The sequence below is a fragment of the Chlorocebus sabaeus genome, chromosome 5 (genome assembly GCF_047675955.1).
Source record: "Chlorocebus sabaeus isolate Y175 chromosome 5, mChlSab1.0.hap1, whole genome shotgun sequence".
Taxonomy (NCBI): Eukaryota; Metazoa; Chordata; class Mammalia; order Primates; family Cercopithecidae; genus Chlorocebus; species Chlorocebus sabaeus.
This window is the reverse complement of record NC_132908.1, coordinates 30,199,030-30,221,293: the sequence shown is the minus strand read 5'-3', so window position 1 is coordinate 30,221,293 and position 22,264 is coordinate 30,199,030. Positions and strand designations below refer to the sequence as shown.

Below are 22,264 nucleotides of genomic sequence, written 5' to 3'. Positions count from 1 at the left end.
CCAGTTTTGAAGGGAAGATATTTCCTTTTTCACCCTAGCCCTCTATGGGCTTCCAAATATCCCTTTGCCAATTCCACAAGAACAGCCTAAGCGAAAGGCTTCTTGAAGGGAAAGATGTAACTCTGTGAGATGAATTAACAGAACACAGAGCAGTTTCTCAGAAAGCTTCTTTCCAGTTTTGAACGGAAGATATTTCCTTTTTCATCATAGTTCTCTATGGGCTTCCAAATATCCCTTTGCCAATTCCACAAAAATAGATTTAGCGAAAGGCTTTTTGGAGGGAAAGATGTAACTCTGTGAGATGAATTAACACAACACAGAGCAGTTTCTCAGATAGCTTCTTTCCAGTTTTGTACGGAAGATATTTCCTTTTTCCCCATAGCCCTCTATGGGCTTCCAAATATCCCATTGCCATTCCACAAGAACAGCCTTAGCGAAAGGCTTCTTGAAGGGAAAGATGTAACTCTGTGAGATGAATTAACAGAACACAGAACAGTTTCTCAGAAAGCTTCTTTCCAGTTTTGAACGGAGAATATTTCCTTTTTCACCATAGCCCTCTATGGGCTTCCAGATATCCCTTTGCCAATTCCACAAGAAGAGCCTTATCGAAAGGCTTTTTGAAGGGAAACATGTAAATCTGTGAGATGAATTAACAGAACACAGAGCAGTTTCTCAGAAAGCTTCTTTCCAGTTTTGAACGGAAGATATTCCTTTTTCACCGTAGCCCTCCATGGGCTTCCAAATATCACTTTTCCAATTCCACAAGAACAGCCTTAGCGAAAGGCTTCTTGAAGGGAAAGATGTAACTCTGTGAGATGAATTAACAGTACACAGAGCAGTTTCTCAGAAAGCTTTTTTCCAGTTTTGAACGGAAGATATTTCCTTTTTCACCATAGCCCTCTATGGGCTTCCAAATATCCCTTTGCCAATTCCACAAGAACAGCCTTAGCGAAAGGCTTCTTAAAGGGAAAGATGTAACTCTGTGAGATGAATTAACAGAACACAGAGCAGTTTCTCAGAGTGCTTCTTTCCAGTTTTGAACGGAAGATATTTACTTTTTCACCATAGCCCTCTATGGGCTTCCAAATATCACTTTGCCAATTCCACAAGAATAGCCTTAGCGAAAGGCTTCTTGAAGGGAAAGATGTATCTCTGTGAGATGAATTAACAGAACACAGAGCAGTTTCTCAGAAAGCTTCTTTCCAGTTTTGAACGGAAGATATTTCCTTTTTCACCATAGCCCTCTATGGGCTTCCACATATCCCTTTGCCAATTCCACAAGAACAGCCTTAGCGAAAGGCTTCTTGAAGGGAAAGATGTAACTCTGTGAGATGAATTAACAGAACACAGAGCAGTTTCTCAGAAAGCTTCTTTCCAGTTTTGAACGGAAGATATTTCCTTTTTCACCGTAGCCCTCTATGGGCTTCCAAATATCGTTTTGCCAATTCCACAAGAACAGCCTTAGCGAAAGGCTTCTTGAAGGGAAAGATGTAACTCTGTGAGATGAATTAACAGAACACAGAGCAGTTTCTCACAAAGCTTCTTTCCAGTTTTGAACCGAAGTTATTTCCTTGTTCACCATAGCCCTCTATGGGCTTCCAAATATCGTTTTGCCAATTCCACAAGAACAGCCTTAGCGAAAGGCTTCTTGAAGGGAAAGATGTAACTCTGTGAGATGAATTAACAGAACACAGAGCAGTTTCTCAGAAAGCTTCTTTCCAGTTTTGAACGGAGGATATTTCCTTTTTCACCATAGCCCTCTATGGGCTTCCAGATATCCCTTTGCCAATTCCACAAGAACAGCCTTAGCGAAATTCTTCTTGAAGGGAAACATGTAACTCTCTGAGATGAATTAACAGAACACAGAGCAGTTTCTCAGAAAGCTTCTTTCCAGTTTTGAACGGAAGATATATCCTTTTTCACCATAGTCCTCTATGGGCTTCCAAGTATCCCTTTGCCAATCCCACAAGAACAACCTTAGCGAAAGGCTTCTTGAAGGGAAAGATGTAACTCTGTGAGATGAATTAACAGAACACAGAGCAGTTTCTCAGAAAGCTTCTTTCCGGTTTTGAACGGAAGATATTTCCTTTTTCACCATAGCCCTCTATGGGTTTCCAAATATCCCTTTGCCAATTCCACAAGAACAGCCTTAGCGAAAGGCTTCTTGAAGGGAAAGATGTAACTCGGTGAGATGAATTAACAGAACACAGAGCAGTTTCTCAGAAAGCTTCTTTCCAGGTTTGAATGGAAGATATTTCCTTTTTCACCATAGCCCTCTATGGGCTTCCAAACATCCCTTTGCCAATTCCACAAGAACCGCCTTAGCGAAAGGCTTCTTGAAGGGAAAGATGTAACTCTTTGAGATGAATTAACAGAACACAGAGCAGATTCTCAGAAAGCTTCTTTCCAGTATTGAACGGAAGATATTTCCTTCTTCACCATAGCCCTCTATGGGTTTCCAAATATCAATTTGCCAATTCCACAAGTATAGCCTTAGCGAAAGGCTTTTTGAAGGGAAAGATGTAACTCTGTGAGATGAATTAACACAACACAGAGCAGTATCTCAGAAAGCTTCTTTCCAGTTTTGTACGGAAGATATTTCCTTTTTCCCCGTAGCCCTCTATGGGCTTCCAAATATCCCTTTGCCAATTCCACAAGAACAGCCGTAGCGAAAGGCTTCTTGAAGGGAAAGATGTAACTCTGTGAGATGAATTAACAGAACACAGAGCAGTTTCTCAGAAAGCTTCTTTCCAGTTTTGAACGGAAGATATTTCCTTTTTCACCATAGCCCTCTATGGGTTTCCAAATATCCCTTTGCCAATTCCACAAGAACAGCCTTAGCGAAAGGCTTCTTGAAGGGAAAGATGTAACTCGGTGAGATGAATTAACAGAACACAGAGCAGTTTCTCAGAAAGCTTCTTTCCAGTTTTGAACGGAAGATATTTCCTTTTTCACCTTAGGCCTCTATGGGCTTCCAAATATCCCTTTGCCAATTCCCCAAGAACAGCCTTAGCCAAAGGCTTCTTGACGGGAAAGATGTAACTCTGTGAGATGAATTAACAGAACACAGAGCAGTTTCTCAGAAAGCTTCTTTCCAGTTTTGAACGGAAGATATTTCCTTTTTCACCATAGCCCTCTATGGGCTTCCAAATATCCCTTTGCCAATTCCACAAGAACAGCCTTAGCGAAAGGCTTCTTGAAGGGAAAGATGTAACTCTGTGAGATGAATTAACAGAACACAGAGCAGTTTCTCAGAAAGCTTCTTTCCAGTTTTGAATGGAAGATATTTCCCTTTTCACCATAGCCCTCTATGGGCTTCCAAATATCCCTTTGCCAATTCCACAAGAACCGCCTTAGCGAAAGGCTTCTTGAAGGGAAAGATGTAACTCTTTGAGATGAATTAACAGAACACAGAGCAGTTTCTCAGAAAGCTTATTTCCAGTTTTGAACGGAAGATATTTCCTTTTTCACCATAGCCCTCTATGGGCTTCCAAATATCCCTTTGCCAATTCCCCAAAAATAGATTTAGCGAGAGGCTTCTTGAAGGGAAAGATGTAACTCCGTGAGATGAATTAACAGAACCCAGAGCAGTTGCTCCAAAGGTTCTTTCCACTTTTCAACGGAAGATATTTACTTTTTCACCGTTGCCCTCTATGGGCTTCCAAATATCCCTTTGCCCATTCCACAAGAACAGCCTTAGCGAAAGGCTTCTTGAAGGGAAAGATGTAACTCTGTGAGATGAATTAACAGAAAACAGAGCAGTTTGTCAGAAAGCTTCTTTCCAGTTTTGAACGGAAGGTATTTCCTTTTTCACCATAGCCCTCTATGGGCTTCCAAATATCCCTTTTCCAATTCCACAAGAACAGCCTTAGCGAAAGGCTTCTTGAAGGGAAAGATGTAACTCTGTGGGATGAATTAACAGAACACAGAGCAGTTTCTCAGAAAGCTTCTTTCCAGTTTTGAACGGAAGATATTTCCTTTTTCAACATAGCCCTCTATGGGCTTCCAAATATCCCTTTGCCAATTCCACAAGAAAAGACTTAGCGAAAGGCTTTTTGAAGGGAAAGATGTAACTCTGTGAGATGAATTAACAGAACACAGAGCAGTTTCTCAGAAAGCTTCTTTCCACTTTTGAACGGAAGATATTTCCTTTTTCACCGTAGCCCTCTATGGGCTTCCAAATATCCCTTTGCCAATTCCACAAGAACAGCCTTAGCCAAAGGCTTCTTGAAGGGAAAGATGTAACACTGTGAGATGAATTAACAGAACACAGAGCAGTTTCTCAGAAAGCTTCCTTCCAGTTTTGAAGGGAAGATATTTCCTTTTTCACCCTAGCCCTCTATGGGCTTCCAAATATCCCTTTGCCAATTCCACAAGAACAGCCTAAGCGAAAGGCTTCTTGAAGGGAAAGATGTAACTCTGTGAGATGAATTAACAGAACACAGAGCAGTTTCTCAGAAAGCTTCTTTCCAGTTTTGAACGGAAGATATTTCCTTTTTCATCATAGTTCTCTATGGGCTTCCAAATATCCCTTTGCCAATTCCACAAAAATAGATTTAGCGAAAGGCTTTTTGGAGGGAAAGATATAACTCTGTGAGATGAATTAACACAACACAGAGCAGTTTCTCAGATAGCTTCTTTCCAGTTTTGTACGGAAGATATTTCCTTTTTCCCCATAGCCCTCTATGGGCTTCCAAATATCCCATTGCCATTCCACAAGAACAGCCTTAGCGAAAGGCTTCTTGAAGGGAAAGATGTAACTCTGTGAGATGAATTAACAGAACACAGAGCAGTTTCTCAGAAAGCTTCTTTCCAGTTTTGAACGGAAGATATTTCCTTTTTCACCATAGCCCTCTATGGGCTTCCAAATATCACTTTGCCAATTCCACAAGAACAGCCTTAGCGAAAGGCTTCTTGAAGGGAAAGATGTAACTCTGTGAGATGAATTAACAGAACACAGAGCAGTTTCTCCGAAAGCTTCTTTCCAGTTTTGAACGGAAGATATTCCTTTTTCACCATAGCCCTCTATGGGCTTCCAAATATAACTTTGCCAATTCCACAAGAACAGCCTTACCGAAAGGCTTCTTGAAGGGAAAGATGTAACTCTGTGAGATGAATTAAGAGAACACAGAGCAGTTTCTCAGAAAGCTTCTTTCCAGTTTTGAACCGAAGTTATTTCCTTGTTCACCATAGCCCTCTATGGGCTTCCAAATATCCCTTTGCCAATTCCACAAGAACAGCCTTAGCGAAAGGCTTCTTGAAGGGAAAGATGTAACTCTGTGAGATGAATTAACAGAACACAGAACAGTTTCTCAGAAAGCTTCTTTCCAGTTTTGAACGGAGAATATTTCCTTTTTCACCATAGCCCTCTATGGGCTTCCAGATATCCCTTTGCCAATTCCACAAGAAGAGCCTTATCGAAAGGCTTTTTGAAGGGAAACATGTAAATCTGTGAGATGAATTAACAGAACACAGAGCAGTTTCTCCGAAAGCTTCTTTCCAGTTTTGAACGGAAGATATTTCCTTTTTCACCGTAGCCCTCCATGGGCTTCCAAATATCACTTTTCCAATTCCACAAGAACAGCCTTAGCGAAAGGCTTCTTGAAGGGAAAGATGTAACTCTGTGAGATGAATTAACAGTACACAGAGCAGTTTCTCAGAAAGCTTTTTTCCAGTTTTGAACGGAAGATATTTCCTTTTTCACCATAGCCCTCTATGGGCTTCCAAATATCCCTTTGCCAATTCCACAAGAACAGCCTTAGCGAAAGGCTTCTTAAAGGGAAAGATGTAACTCTGTGAGATGAATTAACAGAACACAGAGCAGTTTCTCAGAGTGCTTCTTTCCAGTTTTGAACGGAAGATATTTCCTTTTTCACCATAGCCCTCTATGGGCTTCCAAATATCACTTTACCAATTCCACAAGAATAGCCTTAGCGAAAGGCTTCTTGAAGGGAAAGATGTATCTCTGTGAGATGAATTAACAGAACACAGAGCAGTTTCTCAGAAAGCTTCTTTCCAGTTTTGAACGGAAGATATTTCCTTTTTCACCATAGCCCTCTATGGGCTTCCACATATCCCTTTGCCAATTCCACAAGAACAGCCTTAGCGAAAGGCTTCTTGAAGGGAAAGATGTAACTCTGTGAGATGAATTAACAGAACACAGAGCAGTTTCTCAGAAAGCTTCTTTCCAGTTTTGAACGGAAGATATTTCCTTTTTCACCGTAGCCCTCTATGGGCTTCCAAATATCGTTTTGCCAATTCCACAAGAACAGCCTTAGCGAAAGGCTTCTTGAAGGGAAAGATGTAACTCTGTGAGATGAATTAACAGAACACAGAGCAGTTTCTCAGAAAGCTTCTTTCCAGTTTTGAACGGAGGATATTTCCTTTTTCACCATAGCCCTCTATGTGCTTCCAGATATCCCTTTGCCAATTCCACAAGAACAGCCTTAGCGAAATTCTTCTTGAAGGGAAACATGTAACTCTCTGAGATGAATTAACAGAACACAGAGCAGTTTCTCAGAAAGCTTCTTTCCAGTTTTGAACGGAAGATATATCCTTTTTCACCATAGTCCTCTATGGGCTTCCAAGTATCCCTTTGCCAATCCCACAAGAACAACCTTAGCGAAAGGCTTCTTGAAGGGAAAGATGTAACTCTGTGAGATGAATTAAAAGAACACAGAGCAGTTTCTCAGAAAGCTTCTTTGCAGTTTTGAACGGAAGATATTTCCTTTTTCACCATAGCCGTCTATGGGCTTCCAAATATCACTTTGCCAATTCCACAAGAACAGCCTTAGCGAAAGGCTTCTTGAAGGGAAAGATGTAACTCTGTGAGTTGAATTAACAGAACACAGAGCAGTTTCTCAGAAAGCTTCTTTCCAGTTTTGAACGGAAGGTATTTCCTTTTTCACCATAGCCCTCTAAGGGCTTCCAAATATCCCTTTGCCAAATCCACAAGAACAGCCTTAGCGAAAGGCTTTTTGAAGGGAAAGATGTAACTCTGTGAGATGAATTAACAGAACACAGAGCAGCATCTCAGAAAGCTTCTTTCCGGTTTTGAACGGAAGATATTTCCTTTTTCACCATAGTCCTCTATGGGCTTCCAAGTATCCCTTTGCCAATTACACAAGAACAGACTTAGCGAAAGGCTTCTTGAAGGGAAAGATGTAACTCTGTGAGATGAATTAACAGAACACAGAGCAGTTTCTCAGAAAGCTTCTTTCCAGTTTTGAACGGAGGATATTTCCTTTTTCATCATAGCCCTCTATGGGCTTCCAAATATCCCATTGCCAATTCCACAGGAACAGCCTTAGCGAAAGGCTTTTTGAAGGGAAAGATGTAACTCTGTGAGATGAATTAACACAACACAGAGCAGTTTCTCAGAAAGCTTCTTTCCAGTTTTGAACGGAAGATATTTCCTTTTTCACCGTAGCCCTCTATGGGCTTCCAAATATCCCTTTGCCAATTCCACAAGAACAGCCTTAGCCAAAGGCTTCTTGAAGGGAAAGATGTAACTCTGTGAGATGAATTAACAGAACACAGAGCAGTTTCTCAGAAAGTTTCTTTCCAGTTTTGAAGGGAAGATATTTCCTTTTTCACCATAGCCCTCTATGGGCTTCCAAATATCCCTTTGCCAATTCCACAAGAACAGCCTAAGCGAAAGGCTTCTTGAAGGGAAAGATGTAACTCTGTGAGATGAATTAACAGAACACAGAGCTGTTTCTCAGAAAGCTTTTTTCCAGTTTTGAACGGAAGATATTTCCTTTTTCACCATAGCCCTCTATGGGCTTGCAAATATCCCTTTGCCAATTCCACAAGAACAGCCTTAGCGAAAGGCTTCTTAAAGGGAAAGATGTAACTCTGTGAGATGAATTAACAGAACACAGAGCAGTTTCTCAGAAAGCTTCTTTCCAGTTTTGAATGGAAGATATTTCCTTTTTCACCATAGCCCTCTATGGGCTTCCAAATATCCCTTTGCCAATTCCACAAAACCGCCTTAGCGAAAGGCTTCTTGAAGGGAAAGATGTAACTCTTTGAGATGAATTAACAGAACACAGAGCATTTTCTCAGAAAGCTTCTTTCCAGTTTTGAACGGAAGATATTTCCTTTTTCATCATAGCCCTCTATGGGCTTCCAAATATCCCTTTGCGAATTCCACAAAAATAGATTTAGCGAAAGGCTTTTTGGAGGGAAAGATGTAACTCTGTGAGATGAATTAACACAACACAGAGCAGTTTCTCAGAAAGCCTCTTTCCAGTTTTGTACGGAAGATATTTCCTTTTTCCCCGTAGCCCTCTATGGGCTTCCAAATATCCCATTGCCATTCCACAAGAACAGCCTTAGCGAAAGGATTCTTGAAGGGAAAGATGTAACTCTGTGAGATGAATTAACAGAACACAGGGCAGTTTCTCAGAAAGCTTCTTTCCAGTTTTGAACGGAAGATATTTCCTTTTTCACCATAGCCCTCTATGGGCTTACAAATATCCCTTTGCCAATTCCACAAGAACAGCCTTAGCGAAAGGCTTCTTGAAGGGAAAGATGTAACTCTGTGAGATGAATTAACAGAACACAGAGCAGTTTCTCAGAAAGCTTCTTTCCAGGTTTGAACGGAGGATATTTCCTTTTTCACAATAGCCCTCTATGGGCTTCCAAATATCCCTTTGCCCATTCCACAGGAACAGCCTTAGCGAAAGGCTTCTTGAAGGGAAAGATGTAACTCTGTGAGATGAATTAACAGAACCCAGAGCAGTTGCTCCAAAGGTACTTTCCACTTTTCAACGGAAGATATTTCCTTTTTCACCGTTGCCCTCTATCGGCTTCCAAATATCCCTTTGCCAATTCCACAAGAACAGCCTTAGCGAAAGGCTTCTTGAAGGGAAAGATGTAACTCTGTGAGATGAATTAACAGAAAACAGAGCAGTTTGTCAGAAAGCTTCTTTCCAGTTTTGAACGGAAGGTATTTCCTTTTTCACCATAGCCCTCTATGGGCTTCCAAATATCCCTTTTCCAATTCCACAAGAACAGCCTTAACGAAAGGCTTCTTGAAGGGAAAGATGTAACTCTGTGGGATGAATTAACAGAACACAGAGCAGTTTCTCAGAAAGCCTCTTTCCAGTTTTGAACGGAAGATATTTCCATTTTCACCATAGCCCTCTATGGGCTTCCAAATATCCCTTTGCCAATTCCACAAGAACAGCCTTAGCGAAAGACTTTTTGAAGGGAAAGATGTAACTCTGTGAGATGAATTAACAGAACACAGAGCAGTATCCCAGAAAGCTTCTTTCCAGTTTTGAACGGAAGATATTTCCTTTTTCATCATAGCCCTCTATGGGGTTCCAAATATCCCATTGCCATTCCACAAGAACAGCCTTAGCGAAAGGCTTCTTGAAGGGAAAGATGTAACTCTGTGAGATGAATTAACAGAACACAAGCAGTTTTTCAGAAAGCTTCTTTCCAGTTTTGAACGGAAGATATTTCCTTTTTCACCGTAGCCCTCTATGGGCTTCCAAATATCCCTTTGCCAATTCCACAAGAACAGCCTTAGCGAAAGGCTTCTTGAAGGGAAAGATGTAACTCGGTGAGATGAATTAACAGAACACTGAGCAGTTTCTCCGAAAGCTTCTTTCCAGTTTTGAACGGAAGATATTTCCTTTTTCACCATAGCCCTCTATGGGCTTCCAAATATAACTTTGCCAATACCACAAGAACAGCCTTAGCAAAAGGCTTCTTGAAGGGAAAGATGTAACTCTGTGAGATGAATTAAGAGAACACAGAGCAGTTACTCAGAAAGCTTCTTTCCAGTTTTGAACCGAAGTTATTTCCTTGTTCACCATAGCCCTCTATGGGCTTCCAAATATCCCTTTGCCAATTCCACAAGAACAGCCTTAGCGAAAGGCTTCTTGAAGGGAAAGATGTAACTCTGTGAGATGAATTAACAGAACACAGAACAGTTTCTCAGAAAGCTTCTTTCTAGTTTCGAACGGAGACTATTTCCTTTTTCACCATAGCCCTCTATGGGCTTCCAGATATCCCTTTGCCAATTCCACAAGAAGAGCCTTATCGAAAGGCTTTTTGAAGGGAAACATGTAACTCGGTGAGATGAATGAACAGAACACAGAGCAGTTTCTCAGAAAGCTTCTTTCCAGTTTTGAACGGAAGATATTTCCTTTTTCACCGTAGCCCTCTATGGGCTTCCAAATATCACTTTTCCAATTCCACAAGAACAGCCTTAGCGAAAGGCTTGTTGAAGGGAAAGATGTAACTCTGTGAGATGAATTAACAGAACACAGAGCAGTTTCTCAGAAAGCTTCTTTCCAGTTTTGAACGGAAGATATTTCCTTTTTCACCATAGCGCTCTATGGGCTTCCAAATATCCCCATGCCAATTCCACAAGAACAGCTTTAGCGAAAGCCTTCTTGAAGCGAAAGATGTAACTCTGTGAGATGAATTAACAGAACACAGAGCAGTTTCTCAGAAAGCTTCTTTCCAGTTTTAAATGGAAGGTATTTCCTTTTTCACCGTAGCCCTCTATGGGCTTCCAAATATCCCTTTGTCAATTCCACAAGAACCGCCTTAGCGAAAGGCTTCTTGAAGGGAAAGATGTAACTCTTTGAGATGAATTAACAGAACACAGAGCAGTTTCTCAGAAAGCTTCTTTCCAGTTTTGAACGGAAGATATTTCCTTTTTCACCATAGCCCTCTATGGGCTTCCAAATATCCCTTTGCCAATTCCACAAGAACAGCCTTAGCGAAAGGCTTCTTGAAGGGAAAGATGTAACTATGTGAGATGAATTAACAGAACACAGAGCAGTTTCTCAGAAAGCTTCTTTCCAGTTTTGAACGGAGAATATTTCCTTTTTCACCATAGCCCTCTATGGGCTTCCAGATATCCCTTTGCCAATTCCACAAGAAGAGCCTTATCGAAAGGCTTTTTGAAGGGAAACATGTAAATCTGTGAGATGAATTAGCAGAACACAGAGTAGTTTCTCAGAAAGCTTCTTTCCAGTTTTGAACGGAAGATATTTCCTTTTTCACCATAGCCCTCTATGGGTTTCCAAATATCCCTTTGCCAATTCCACAAGAACAGCCTTAGCGAAAGGCTTCTTGAAGGGAAAGATGTAACTCGGTGAGATGAATTAACAGAACACAGAGCAGTTTCTCAGAAAGCTTCTTTCCAGTTTTGAATGGAAGATATTTCCTTTTTCACCATAGCCCTCTATGGGCTTCCAAACATCCCTTTGCCAATTCCACAAGAACCGCCTTAGCGAAAGGCTTCTTGAAGGGAAAGATGTAACTCTGTGAGATGAATTAACAGAACACAGAGCAGTTTCTCAGAAAGCTTCTTTCCAGTATTGAACGGAAGATATTTCCTTTTTCACCATAGCCCTCTATGGGTTTCCAAATATCAATTTGCCAATTCCACAAGTATAGCCTTAGCGAAAGGCTTTTTGAAGGGAAAGATGTAACTCTGTGAGATGAATTAACACAACACAGAGCAGTATCTCAGAAAGCTTCTTTCCAGTTTTGTACGGAAGATATTTCCTTTTTCACCATAGCCCTCTATGGGCTTCCAAATATCCCTTTGCCAATTCCACAAGAACAGCCTTAGCGAAAGGCTTCTTGAAGGGAAAGATGTAACTCGGTGAGATGAATTAACAGAACACTGAGCAGTTTCTCCGAAAGCTTCTTTCCAGTTTTGAACGGAAGATATTTCCTTTTTCACCATAGCCCTCTATGGGCTTCCAAATATAACTTTGCCAATTCCACAAGAACAGCCTTAGCGAAAGGCTTCTTGAAGGGAAAGATGTAACTCTGTGAGATGAATTAACAGAACACAGAGCAGTTTCTCAGAAAGCTTCTTTCCAGTTTTGAACGGAAGATATTTCCTTTTTCACCGTAGCCCTCTATGGGCTTCCAAATATCGTTTTGCCAATTCCACAAGAACAGCCTTAGCGAAAGGCTTCTTGAAGGGAAAGATGTAACTCTCTGAGATGAATTAACAGAACACAGAGCAGTTTCTCAGAAAGCTTCTTTCCAGTTTTGAACGGAGGATATTTCCTTTTTCACCATAGCCCTCTATGGGCTTCCAGATATCCCTTTGCCAATTCCACAAGAACAGCCTTAGCGAAATTCTTCTTGAAGGGAAAGATGTAACTCTGTGAGATGAATTAACAGAACACAGAGCAGTTTCTCAGAAAGCTTCTTTCCAGTTTTGAACGGAAGATATTAACTTTTTCACCGTAGCCCTCCATGGGCTTCCAAATATCACTTTGCCAATTCCACAAGAACAGCCTTAGCGAAAGGCTTCTTGAAGGGAAAGATGTAACTCTGTGAGATGAATTAACAGAACACAGAGCAGTTTCTCAGAAAGCTTCTTTCCAGTTTTGAACGGAAGGTATTTTCTTTTTCACCATAGCCCTCTATGTGCTTCCAAATATCACTTTGAAAATTCCACAAGAACAGCCTTAGCGAAAGGCTTCTTGAAGGGAAAGATGTAACTCTGTGAGATGAATTAAGAGAACACAGAGCAGTTTCTCAGAAAGCATCTTTCCAGTTTTGAACGGAAGATATTTCCTTTTTCACCATAGGCCTCTATGGGCTTCCAAATATCCCTTTGCCCATTCCACAGGAACAGCCTTAGCGAAAGGCTTCTTGAAGGGAAAGATGTAACTCTGTGAGATGAATTAACAGAACCCAGAGCAGTTGCTCCAAAGGTACTTTCCACTTTTCAACGGAAGATATTTCCTTTTTCACCGTTGCCCTCTATCGGCTTCCAAATATCCCTTTGCCAATTCCACAAGAACAGCCTTAGCGAAAGGCTTCTTGAAGGGAAAGATGTAACTCTGTGAGATGAATTAACAGAAAACAGAGCAGTTTGTCAGAAAGCTTCTTTCCAGTTTTGAACGGAAGGTATTTCCTTTTTCACCATAGCCCTCTATGGGCTTCCAAATATCCCTTTTCCAATTCCACAAGAACAGCCTTAACGAAAGGCTTCTTGAAGGGAAAGATGTAACTCTGTGGGATGAATTAACAGAACACAGAGCAGTTTCTCAGAAAGCCTCTTTCCAGTTTTGAACGGAAGATATTTCCATTTTCACCATAGCCCTCTATGGGCTTCCAAATATCCCTTTGCCAATTCCACAAGAACAGCCTTAGCGAAAGACTTTTTGAAGGGAAAGATGTAACTCTGTGAGATGAATTAACAGAACACAGAGCAGTATCCCAGAAAGCTTCTTTCCAGTTTTGAACGGAAGATATTTCCTTTTTCATCATAGCCCTCTATGGGCTTCCAAATATCCCATTGCCATTCCACAAGAACAGCCTTAGCGAAAGGCTTCTTGAAGGGAAAGATGTAACTCTGTGAGATGAATTAACAGAACACAAGCAGTTTTTCAGAAAGCTTCTTTCCAGTTTTGAACGGAAGATATTTCCTTTTTCACCGTAGCCCTCTATGGGCTTCCAAATATCCCTTTGCCAATTCCACAAGAACAGCCTTAGCGAAAGGCTTCTTGAAGGGAAAGATGTAACTCGGTGAGATGAATTAACAGAACACTGAGCAGTTTCTCCGAAAGCTTCTTTCCAGTTTTGAACGGAAGATATTTCCTTTTTCACCATAGCCCTCTATGGGCTTCCAAATATAACTTTGCCAATACCACAAGAACAGCCTTAGCAAAAGGCTTCTTGAAGGGAAAGATGTAACTCTGTGAGATGAATTAAGAGAACACAGAGCAGTTACTCAGAAAGCTTCTTTCCAGTTTTGAACCGAAGTTATTTCCTTGTTCACCATAGCCCTCTATGGGCTTCCAAATATCCCTTTGCCAATTCCACAAGAACAGCCTTAGCGAAAGGCTTCTTGAAGGGAAAGATGTAACTCTGTGAGATGAATTAACAGAACACAGAACAGTTTCTCAGAAAGCTTCTTTCTAGTTTCGAACGGAGAATATTTCCTTTTTCACCATAGCCCTCTATGGGCTTCCAGATATCCCTTTGCCAATTCCACAAGAAGAGCCTTATCGAAAGGCTTTTTGAAGGGAAACATGTAACTCGGTGAGATGAATTAACAGAACACAGAGCAGTTTCTCAGAAAGCTTCTTTCCAGTTTTGAACGGAAGATATTTCCTTTTTCACCGTAGCCCTCCATGGGCTTCCAAATATCACTTTTCCAATTCCACAAGAACAGCCTTAGCGAAAGGCTTGTTGAAGGGAAAGATGTAACTCTGTGAGATGAATTAACAGAACACAGAGCAGTTTCTCAGAAAGCTTCTTTCCAGTTTTGAACGGAAGATATTTCCTTTTTCACCATAGCGCTCTATGGGCTTCCAAATATCCCCTTGCCAATTCCACAAGAACAGCTTTAGCGAAAGCCTTCTTGAAGCGAAAGATGTAACTCTGTGAGATGAATTAACAGAACACAGAGCAGTTTCTCAGAAAGCTTCTTTCCAGTTTTAAATGGAAGGTATTTCCTTTTTCACCGTAGCCCTCTATGGGCTTCCAAATATCCCTTTGTCAATTCCACAAGAACCGCCTTAGCGAAAGGCTTTTTGAAGGGAAAGATGTAACTCTGTGAGATGAATTAACACAACACAGAGCAGTATCTCAGAAAGCTTCTTTCCAGTTTTGTACGGAAGATATTTCCTTTTTCCCCGTAGCCCTCTATGGGCTTCCAAATATCCCTTTGCCAATTCCACAAGAACAGCCTTAGCGAAAGGCTTCTTGAAGGGAAAGATGTAACTCGGTGAGATGAATTAACAGAACACTGAGCAGTTTCTCCGAAAGCTTCTTTCCAGTTTTGAACGGAAGATATTTCCTTTTTCACCATAGCCCTCTATGGGCTTCCAGATATAACTTTGCCAATTCCACAAGAACAGCCTTAGCGAAAGGCTTCTTGAAGGAAAAGATGTAACTCTGTGAGATGAATTAACAGAACACAGAGCAGTTTCTCAGAAAGCTTCTTTCCAGTTTTGAACGGAAGATATTTCCTTTTTCACCGTAGCCCTCTATGGGCTTCCAAATATCGTTTTGCCAATTCCACAAGAACAGCCTTAGCGAAAGGCTTCTTGAAGGGAAAGATGTAACTCTCTGAGATGAATTAACAGAACACAGAGCAGTTTCTCAGAAAGCTTCTTTCCAGTTTTGAACGGAGGATATTTCCTTTTTCACCATAGCCCTCTATGGGCTTCCAGATATCCCTTTGCCAATTCCACAAGAACAGCCTTAGCGAAATTCTTCTTGAAGGGAAAGATGTAACTCTGTGAGATGAATTAACAGAACACAGAGCAGTTTCTCAGAAAGCTTCTTTCCAGTTTTGAACGGAAGATATTTCCTTTTTCACCGTAGCCCTCCATGGGCTTCCAAATATCACTTTGCCAATTCCACAAGAACAGCCTTAGCGAAAAGCTTCTTGAAGGGAAAGATGTAACTCTGTGAGATGAATTAACACAACACAGAGCAGTTTCTCAGAAAGCTTCTTTCCAGTTTTGAACGGAAGATATTTCCTTTTTCACCATAGGCCGCTATGGGCTTCCAAATATCCCTTTGCCAATTCCACAAGAACAGCCTTAGCGAAAGGCTTCTTGAAGGGAAAGATGTAACTCTGTGAGATGAATTAACAGAACACAGAGCAGTTTCTCAGAAAGCTTCTTTCCAGTTTTGAACGGAAGGTATTTTCTTTTTCACCATAGCCCTCTATGTGCTTCCAAATATCACTTTGAAAATTCCACAAGAACAGCCTTAGCGAAAGGCTTCTTGAAGGGAAAGATGTAACTCTGTGAGATGAATTAAGAGAACACAGAGCAGTTTCTCAGAAAGCATCTTTCCAGTTTTGAACGGAAGATATTTCCTTTTTCACCATAGGCCTCTATGGGCTTCCAAATATCCCTTTGCCAATTCCACAAGAACAGCCTTAGCGAAAGACTTCTTGAAGGGAAAGATGTAACTCTGTGAGATGAATTAACAGAACACAGAGCAGTTTCTCAGAAAGCTTCTTTCCAGTTTTGAACGGAAGTTATTTCCTTTTTCACCATAGCCCTCTATATGCTTCCAAATATCACTTTGCCAATTCCACAAGAACAGCCTTAGCGAAAGGATTCTTGAAGGGAAAGATGTAACTCTGTGAGATGAATTAACAGAACACAGAGCAGTTTCTCAGAAAGCTTCTTTCCAGTTTTGAACGGAGGATATTTCCTTTTTCACCATAGCCCTCTATGGGCTTCCAGATATCCCTTTGCCAATTCCACAAGAACAGCCTTAGCGAAAAGCTTCTTGAAGGGAAAGATGTAACTCTGTGAGATGAATTAACAGAACCCAGAGCAGTTGCTCCGAAAGCTTCTTTCCACTTTTCAACGGAAGATATTTCCTTTTTCACCGTAGCCCTCTATGGGCTTCCAAATATCCCTTTGCCAATTGAACAAGAACAGCCTTAGCGAAAGGCTTCTTGAAGGGAAAGATGTAACTCTGTGAGATGAATTAACAGAACACAGAGCAGTTTGTCAGAAAGCTTCTTTCCAGTTTTGAACGGAAGGTATTTCCTTTTTCACCATAGCCCTCTAAGGGCTTCCAAATATCCCTTTGCCAATTCCTCAAGAACAGCCTTAGCGAAAGGCTTCTTGAAGGGAAAGATGAAACTCTGTGAGGTGAATTAACAGAACACAGAGCAGTTTCTCAGAAAGCTTCTTTCCAGTTTTGAACGGAAGATACTTCCTTTTTGACCATAGCCCTCTAAGGGCTTCCAAATATCCCTTTGCCAATTCCACAAGAACAGCCTTAGCGAAAGGCTTTTTGTAGGGAAAGATGTAACTCTGTGAGATGAATTAACAGAACACAGAGTAGTTTCTCAGAAAGCTTCTTTCCAGTTTTGAACGGAAGATATTTCCTTTTTCACCGTAGCCCTCTATGGGCTTCCAAATATCCCTTTGCCAATTCCACAAGAACAGCCTTAGCCAAAGGCTTCTTGAAGGGAAAGATGTACCTCTGTGAGATGAATTAACAGAACACAGAGCAGTTTCTCAGAAAGCTTCTTTCCAGTTTTGAACGGAAGATATTTCCTTTTTCACCATAGCCCTCTAAGGGCTTCCAAATATCCCTTTGCCAATTCCACAAGAACAGCCTTAGCGAAAGGCTTCTTGAAGGGAAAGATGTAACTCTGTGAGATGAATTAACAGAACACAGACCAGTATCTCAGAAAGCTTCTCTCCACTATTGAACGAAGATATTTCCTTTTTCACCATAGCCCTTTTGGGCTTCCAAATATCACTTTGCGAATTCCACAAGAACAGCCTTAGCGAAAGGCTTGTTGAAGGGAAAGATGTAACTCTGTGAGATGAATTAACAGAACACGGAGCCTTTTCTCAAAAAGCTTCTTTCCAGTTTAGAACGGAAGATATCTCCTTTTTCACCATAGCCCTCTATGGGCTTCCAAATATCCCTTTGCCAAATCCACAAGAACAGCCTTAGCGAAAGGCTTCTTGAAGGGAAAGATGTAACTCTGTGAGATGAATTAACAGAACACAGAGCAGTTTCTCAGAAAGCTTCTTTCCAGTTTTGAACGGAAGATATTTCCTTTTTCACCGTAGCCCTCTATGGGTTTCCAAATATCGTTTTGCCAATTCCACAAGAACAGCCTTAGCGAAAGGCTTCTTGAAGGGAAAGATGTAACTCTTTAAGATGAATTAAGAGAACACAGAGCAGTTTCTCAGAAAGCTTGTTTCCAGTTTTGAACCAAAGTTATTTCCTTGTTCACCATAGCCCTCTATGGGCTTCCAAATATCGTTTTGCCAATTCCACAAGAACAGCCTTAGCAAAAGCCTTCTTGAAGGGAAAGATGTAACTCTGTGAGATGAATTAAGAGAACACAGAACAGTTTCTCAGAAAGCTTCTTTCCAGTTTTGAATGGAGGATATTTCCTTTTTCACCATAGCCCTCTATGGGCTTCCAGATATCCCTTTGCCAATTCCACAAGAACAGCCTTATGGAAAGGCTTCTTGAAGGGAAACATGTAAATCTGTGAGATGAATTAACAGAACACAGAGCAGTTTCTCAGAAAGCTTCTTTCCAGTTTTGAACGGAAGATATTTCCTTTTGCACCGTAGCCCTGCATGGGCTTCCAAACATCACTTTGCCAATTCCACAAGAAAAGCCTTAGCAAAAGGCTTGTTGAAGGGAAAGATGTAAGTCTGTGAGATGAATTAACAGAACACAGAGCAGTTTCTCAGAAAGCTTCTTTCCAGTTTTGAACGGAAGTTATTTCCTTTTTCACCATAGCCCTCTATGGGCTTCCAAATATCACTTTGCCAATTCCACAAGAACAGCCTTAGCGAAAGGCTTCTTGAAGGGAAAGATGTAACTCTGTGAGATGAATTAACAGAACACAGAGCAGTTTCTCAGAAAGCTTCTTTCCTGTTTTGAACGGAGGATATTTCCTTTTTCACCTTAGCCCTCTATGGGCTTCCAGATATCCCTTTGCCAATTCCACAAGAACAGCCTCAGCGAAATTCTTCTTGAAGGGAAACATGTAACTCTGTGAGATGAATTAACAGAACACAGAGTAGTTTCTCAGAAAGCTTCTTTCCAGTTTTGAACGGAAGATATTTCCTTTTTCACCGTAGCCCTCCATGGGCTTCAAAATATCACTTTGCGAATTCCACAAGAACAGCCTTAGCGAAAGGCTTCTTGAAGGGAAAGATGTAACTCTGTGAGATGAGTTAACAGAACACAGAGCAGTTTCCCAGAAAGCTTCTTTCCAGTTTTGAACGGAAGATATTTCCTTTTTCACCATAGCCCTCTATGGGCTTCCAAATATCACTTTGCCAATTCCACAAGAACAGCCTTAGCGAAAGGCTTCTTGAAGAGAAAGATGTAACTCTGTGACATGAATTAACAGTACACAGAGCAGTTTCTCAGAAAGCTTCTTTCCAGTTTTGAACGGAAGATATTTCCTTTTTCACCATAGCCCTCTATGGGCTTCCAAATATCCCTTTGCCAATTCCACAAGAACAGCCTTAGGAAAGGCTTTTTGAAGGGAAAGATGTAACTCTGTGAGATGAATTAACAGAACACAGAGTAGTTTCTCAGAAAGCATCTTTCCAGTTTTGAACGGAAGATACTTCCTTTTTCGCCGTAGCCCTCTATGGGCTTCCAAATATCCCATTGCCAATTCCACAAGAACAGCCTAAGCCAAAGGCTTCTTGAAGGGAAAGATGTAACTCTGTGAGATGAATTAACAGAACACAGAGCAGTTTCTCAGAAAGCTTCTTTCCAGTTTTAAACGGAAGATATCTCCTTTTTCACCATAGCCCTCTATGGGCTTCCAAATATCCCTTTGCCAATTGCACAAGAACAGCCTTAGCGAAAGGCTTATTGAAGGGAAAGATGTAACTCTGTGAGATGAATTAACAGAACACAGAGCAGTTTCTCAGAAAGTTTCTTTCCAGTTTTGAACGGAAGATATTTCCTTTTTCACCGTAGCCCTCTATGGGCTTCCAAATATCGTTTTGCCAATTCCACAAGAACAGCCTTAGCGGAAGGCTTCTTGAAGAGAAAGATGTAACTCTTTAAGATGAATTAAGAGAACACAGAGCAGTTTCTCAGAAAGCTTCTTTCCAGTTTTGAACCGAAGTTATTTCCTTGTTCAACATAGCCCTCTATGGGCTTCCAAATATCCCTTTGCCAATTCCACAGGAACAGCCTTAGCGAAAGGCTTCTTGAAGGGAAAGATGTAACTCTGTGAGATGAATTAACAGAACACAGAACAGTTTCTCATAAAGCTTCTTTCCAGTTTTGAACGGTGGATATTTCCTTTTTCACCATAGCCCTCTATGGGCTTCCAGATATCCCTTTGCCAATTCCACAAGAACAGCCTTATGGAAAGGCTTCTTGAAGGGAAACATGTAAATCTGTGAGATGAATTAACAGAACACAGAGCAGTTCCTCAGAAAGCTTCTTTCCAGTTTTGAACGGAAGATATTTCCTTTTTCACCGTAGCCCTCCATGGGCTTTCAAACATCACTTTGCCAATTCCACAAGAACAGCCTTAGCGAAAGGCTTCTTGAAGGGAAAGATGTAAGTCTGTGGGATGAATTAACAGAACACAGAGCAGTTTCTCAGAAAGCTTCTTTCCAGTTTTGAACGGAAGTTATTTCCTTTTTCACCATAGCCCTCTATGGGCTTCCAAATATCACTTTGCCAATTCCACAAGAACAACCTTAGCGAAAGGCTTATGAACGGAAAGATGTAACTCTGTGAGATGAATTAACAGAACACAGAGCAGTTTCTCAGAAAGCTTCTTTCCAGTTTTGAACGGAGGATATTTCCTTTTTCACCATAGCCCTCTATGGGCTTCCAGATATCCCTTTGCCAATTCCACAAGAACAGCCTTAGCGAAATTCTTCTTGAAGGGAAACATGTAACTCTGTGAGATGAATTAAAAGAACACAGATCAGCATCTCAGAAAGCTTCTTTCCAGTTTTGAACGGAAGATATTTCCTTTTTCACCGTAGCCCTCCATGGGCTTCAAAGTATCACTTTGCCAATTCCACAAGAACAGCCTTAGCGAAAGGCTTGTTAAAGGGAAAGATGTAACTCTGTGAGATGAGTTAACAGAACACAGAGCAGTTTCCCAGAAAGCTTCTTTCCAGTTTTGAACGGAAGATATTTCCTTTTTCACCATAGCCCTCTATGGGCTTCCAAATATCCCTTTGCCAATTCCACAAGAACAGCCTTAGCGAAAGGCTTCTTGAAGGGAAAGATGTAACACTGTGAGATGAATTAACAGAACACAGAGCAGTTTCTCAGAAAGCTTCTTTCCAGTTTTGAATGGAAGATAATTCCTTTATCACCATAGTCCTCTATGGGCTTCTAAGTATCCCTTTGCCAATTCCACAAGAACAGCCTTAGCGAAAGGCTTCTTGAAGAGAAAGATGTAACTCTGTGACATGAATTAACAGTACACAGAGCAGTTTCTCAGAAAGCTTCTTTCCAGTTTTGAACGGAGGATATTTCCTTTTTCACCATAGCCCTCTATGGGCTTCCAGATATCCCTTTGCCAATTCCACAAGAACAGCCTTAGCGAAAGGCTTCTTGACGGGAAAGATGTAACTCTGTGAGATGAATTAACAGAACACACAGCAGTTTCTCAGAAAGCTTCTTTCCAGTTTTGAACGGAAGATATTTCCTTTTTCACCATAGCCCTCTATGGGCTTCCAAATATCCCTTTGCCAATTCCACAAGAACAGCCTTAGCGAAAGGCTTCTTGAAGGGAAAGATGTAACTCTGTGAGATGAATTAACAGAACACAGAGCAGTTACTCAGAAAGCTTCTTTCCAGTTTTGAATGGAAGATATTTCCTTTTTCACCATAGCCAGCTATGGGCTTCCAAATATCCCTTTGCCAATTCCACAAGAACCGCCTTAACGAAAGGCTTCTTGAAGGGAAAGATGTAACCCTTTGAGATGAATTAACAGAACACACAGCAGTTTCTCAGAAAGCTTCTTTAAAGTTCTGAACGGAAGATATTTCCTTTTTCACCGTAGCCCTCTATGGGCTTCCAAATATCCCTTTGCCAAATCCACGAGAACAGATTTAGCGAAAGGCTTCTTGAAGGGAAAGATGTAACTCTGTGAGATGAATTAACAGAACACAGATCAGCATCTCAGAAAGCTTCTTTCCAGTTTTGAACGGAAGATATTTCCTTTTTCCCCATAGTCCTCTATGGGCTTCCAAGTATCCCTTTGCCAATTCCACAAGAACAGCCTTAGCGAAAGGCTTCTTGAAGGGAAAGATGTAACTCTGTGAGATGAATTAACAGAACACAGAGCAGTTTCTCAGAAAGCATCTTACCAGTTTTGAACGGAAGATATTTCCTTTTTCACCATAGGCCTCTATGGGCTTCAAAATATCCCTTTGCCAATTCGAAAAGAACAGCCTTAGCGAAAGGCTTCTTGAAGGGAAACATGTAACTCTGTGAGATGAATTAAGAGAACACAGAGCAGTTTCTCAGAAAGCTTCTTTCCAGTTCTTAACGGAAGTTATTTCCTTTTTCACCATAGCCCTCTATATGCTTCCAAATATCACTTTACCAATTCCACAAGAACAGCCTTAGCGAAAGGCTTCTTGAAGGGAAAGATGTAACTCTGTGAGATGAATTAACAGAACACAGAGCAGTTTCTCAGAAAGCTTCTTTCCAGGTTTGAATGGAAGATATTTCCTTTTTCACCATAGCCCTCTATGGGCTTCCAAATATCCCTTTGTCAATTCCACAAGAACCGCCTTAGCG

General features: G+C 41.1%; 6 pseudogenes; all 6 read right to left on the bottom strand.

Annotated features, from left to right (window-relative positions):
• Window positions 1–30: 30 nt before the first annotated feature.
• LOC140711625 (uncharacterized) lies at window positions 31–1,528 on the bottom strand (annotated as a pseudogene).
• LOC140711624 (uncharacterized) lies at window positions 1,450–2,412 on the bottom strand (annotated as a pseudogene).
• A 1-nt stretch (window position 2,413) lies between these two features.
• On the bottom strand, window positions 2,414–3,079 carry LOC140711623 (uncharacterized; annotated as a pseudogene).
• Window positions 3,080–4,621: 1,542 nt separating this feature from the next.
• Window positions 4,622–5,545, bottom strand: LOC140711622 (uncharacterized; annotated as a pseudogene).
• On the bottom strand, window positions 5,486–6,395 carry LOC140711621 (uncharacterized; annotated as a pseudogene).
• Window positions 6,396–6,625: 230 nt separating this feature from the next.
• On the bottom strand, window positions 6,626–7,771 carry LOC140711620 (uncharacterized; annotated as a pseudogene).
• Window positions 7,772–22,264: the final 14,493 nt, after the last annotated feature.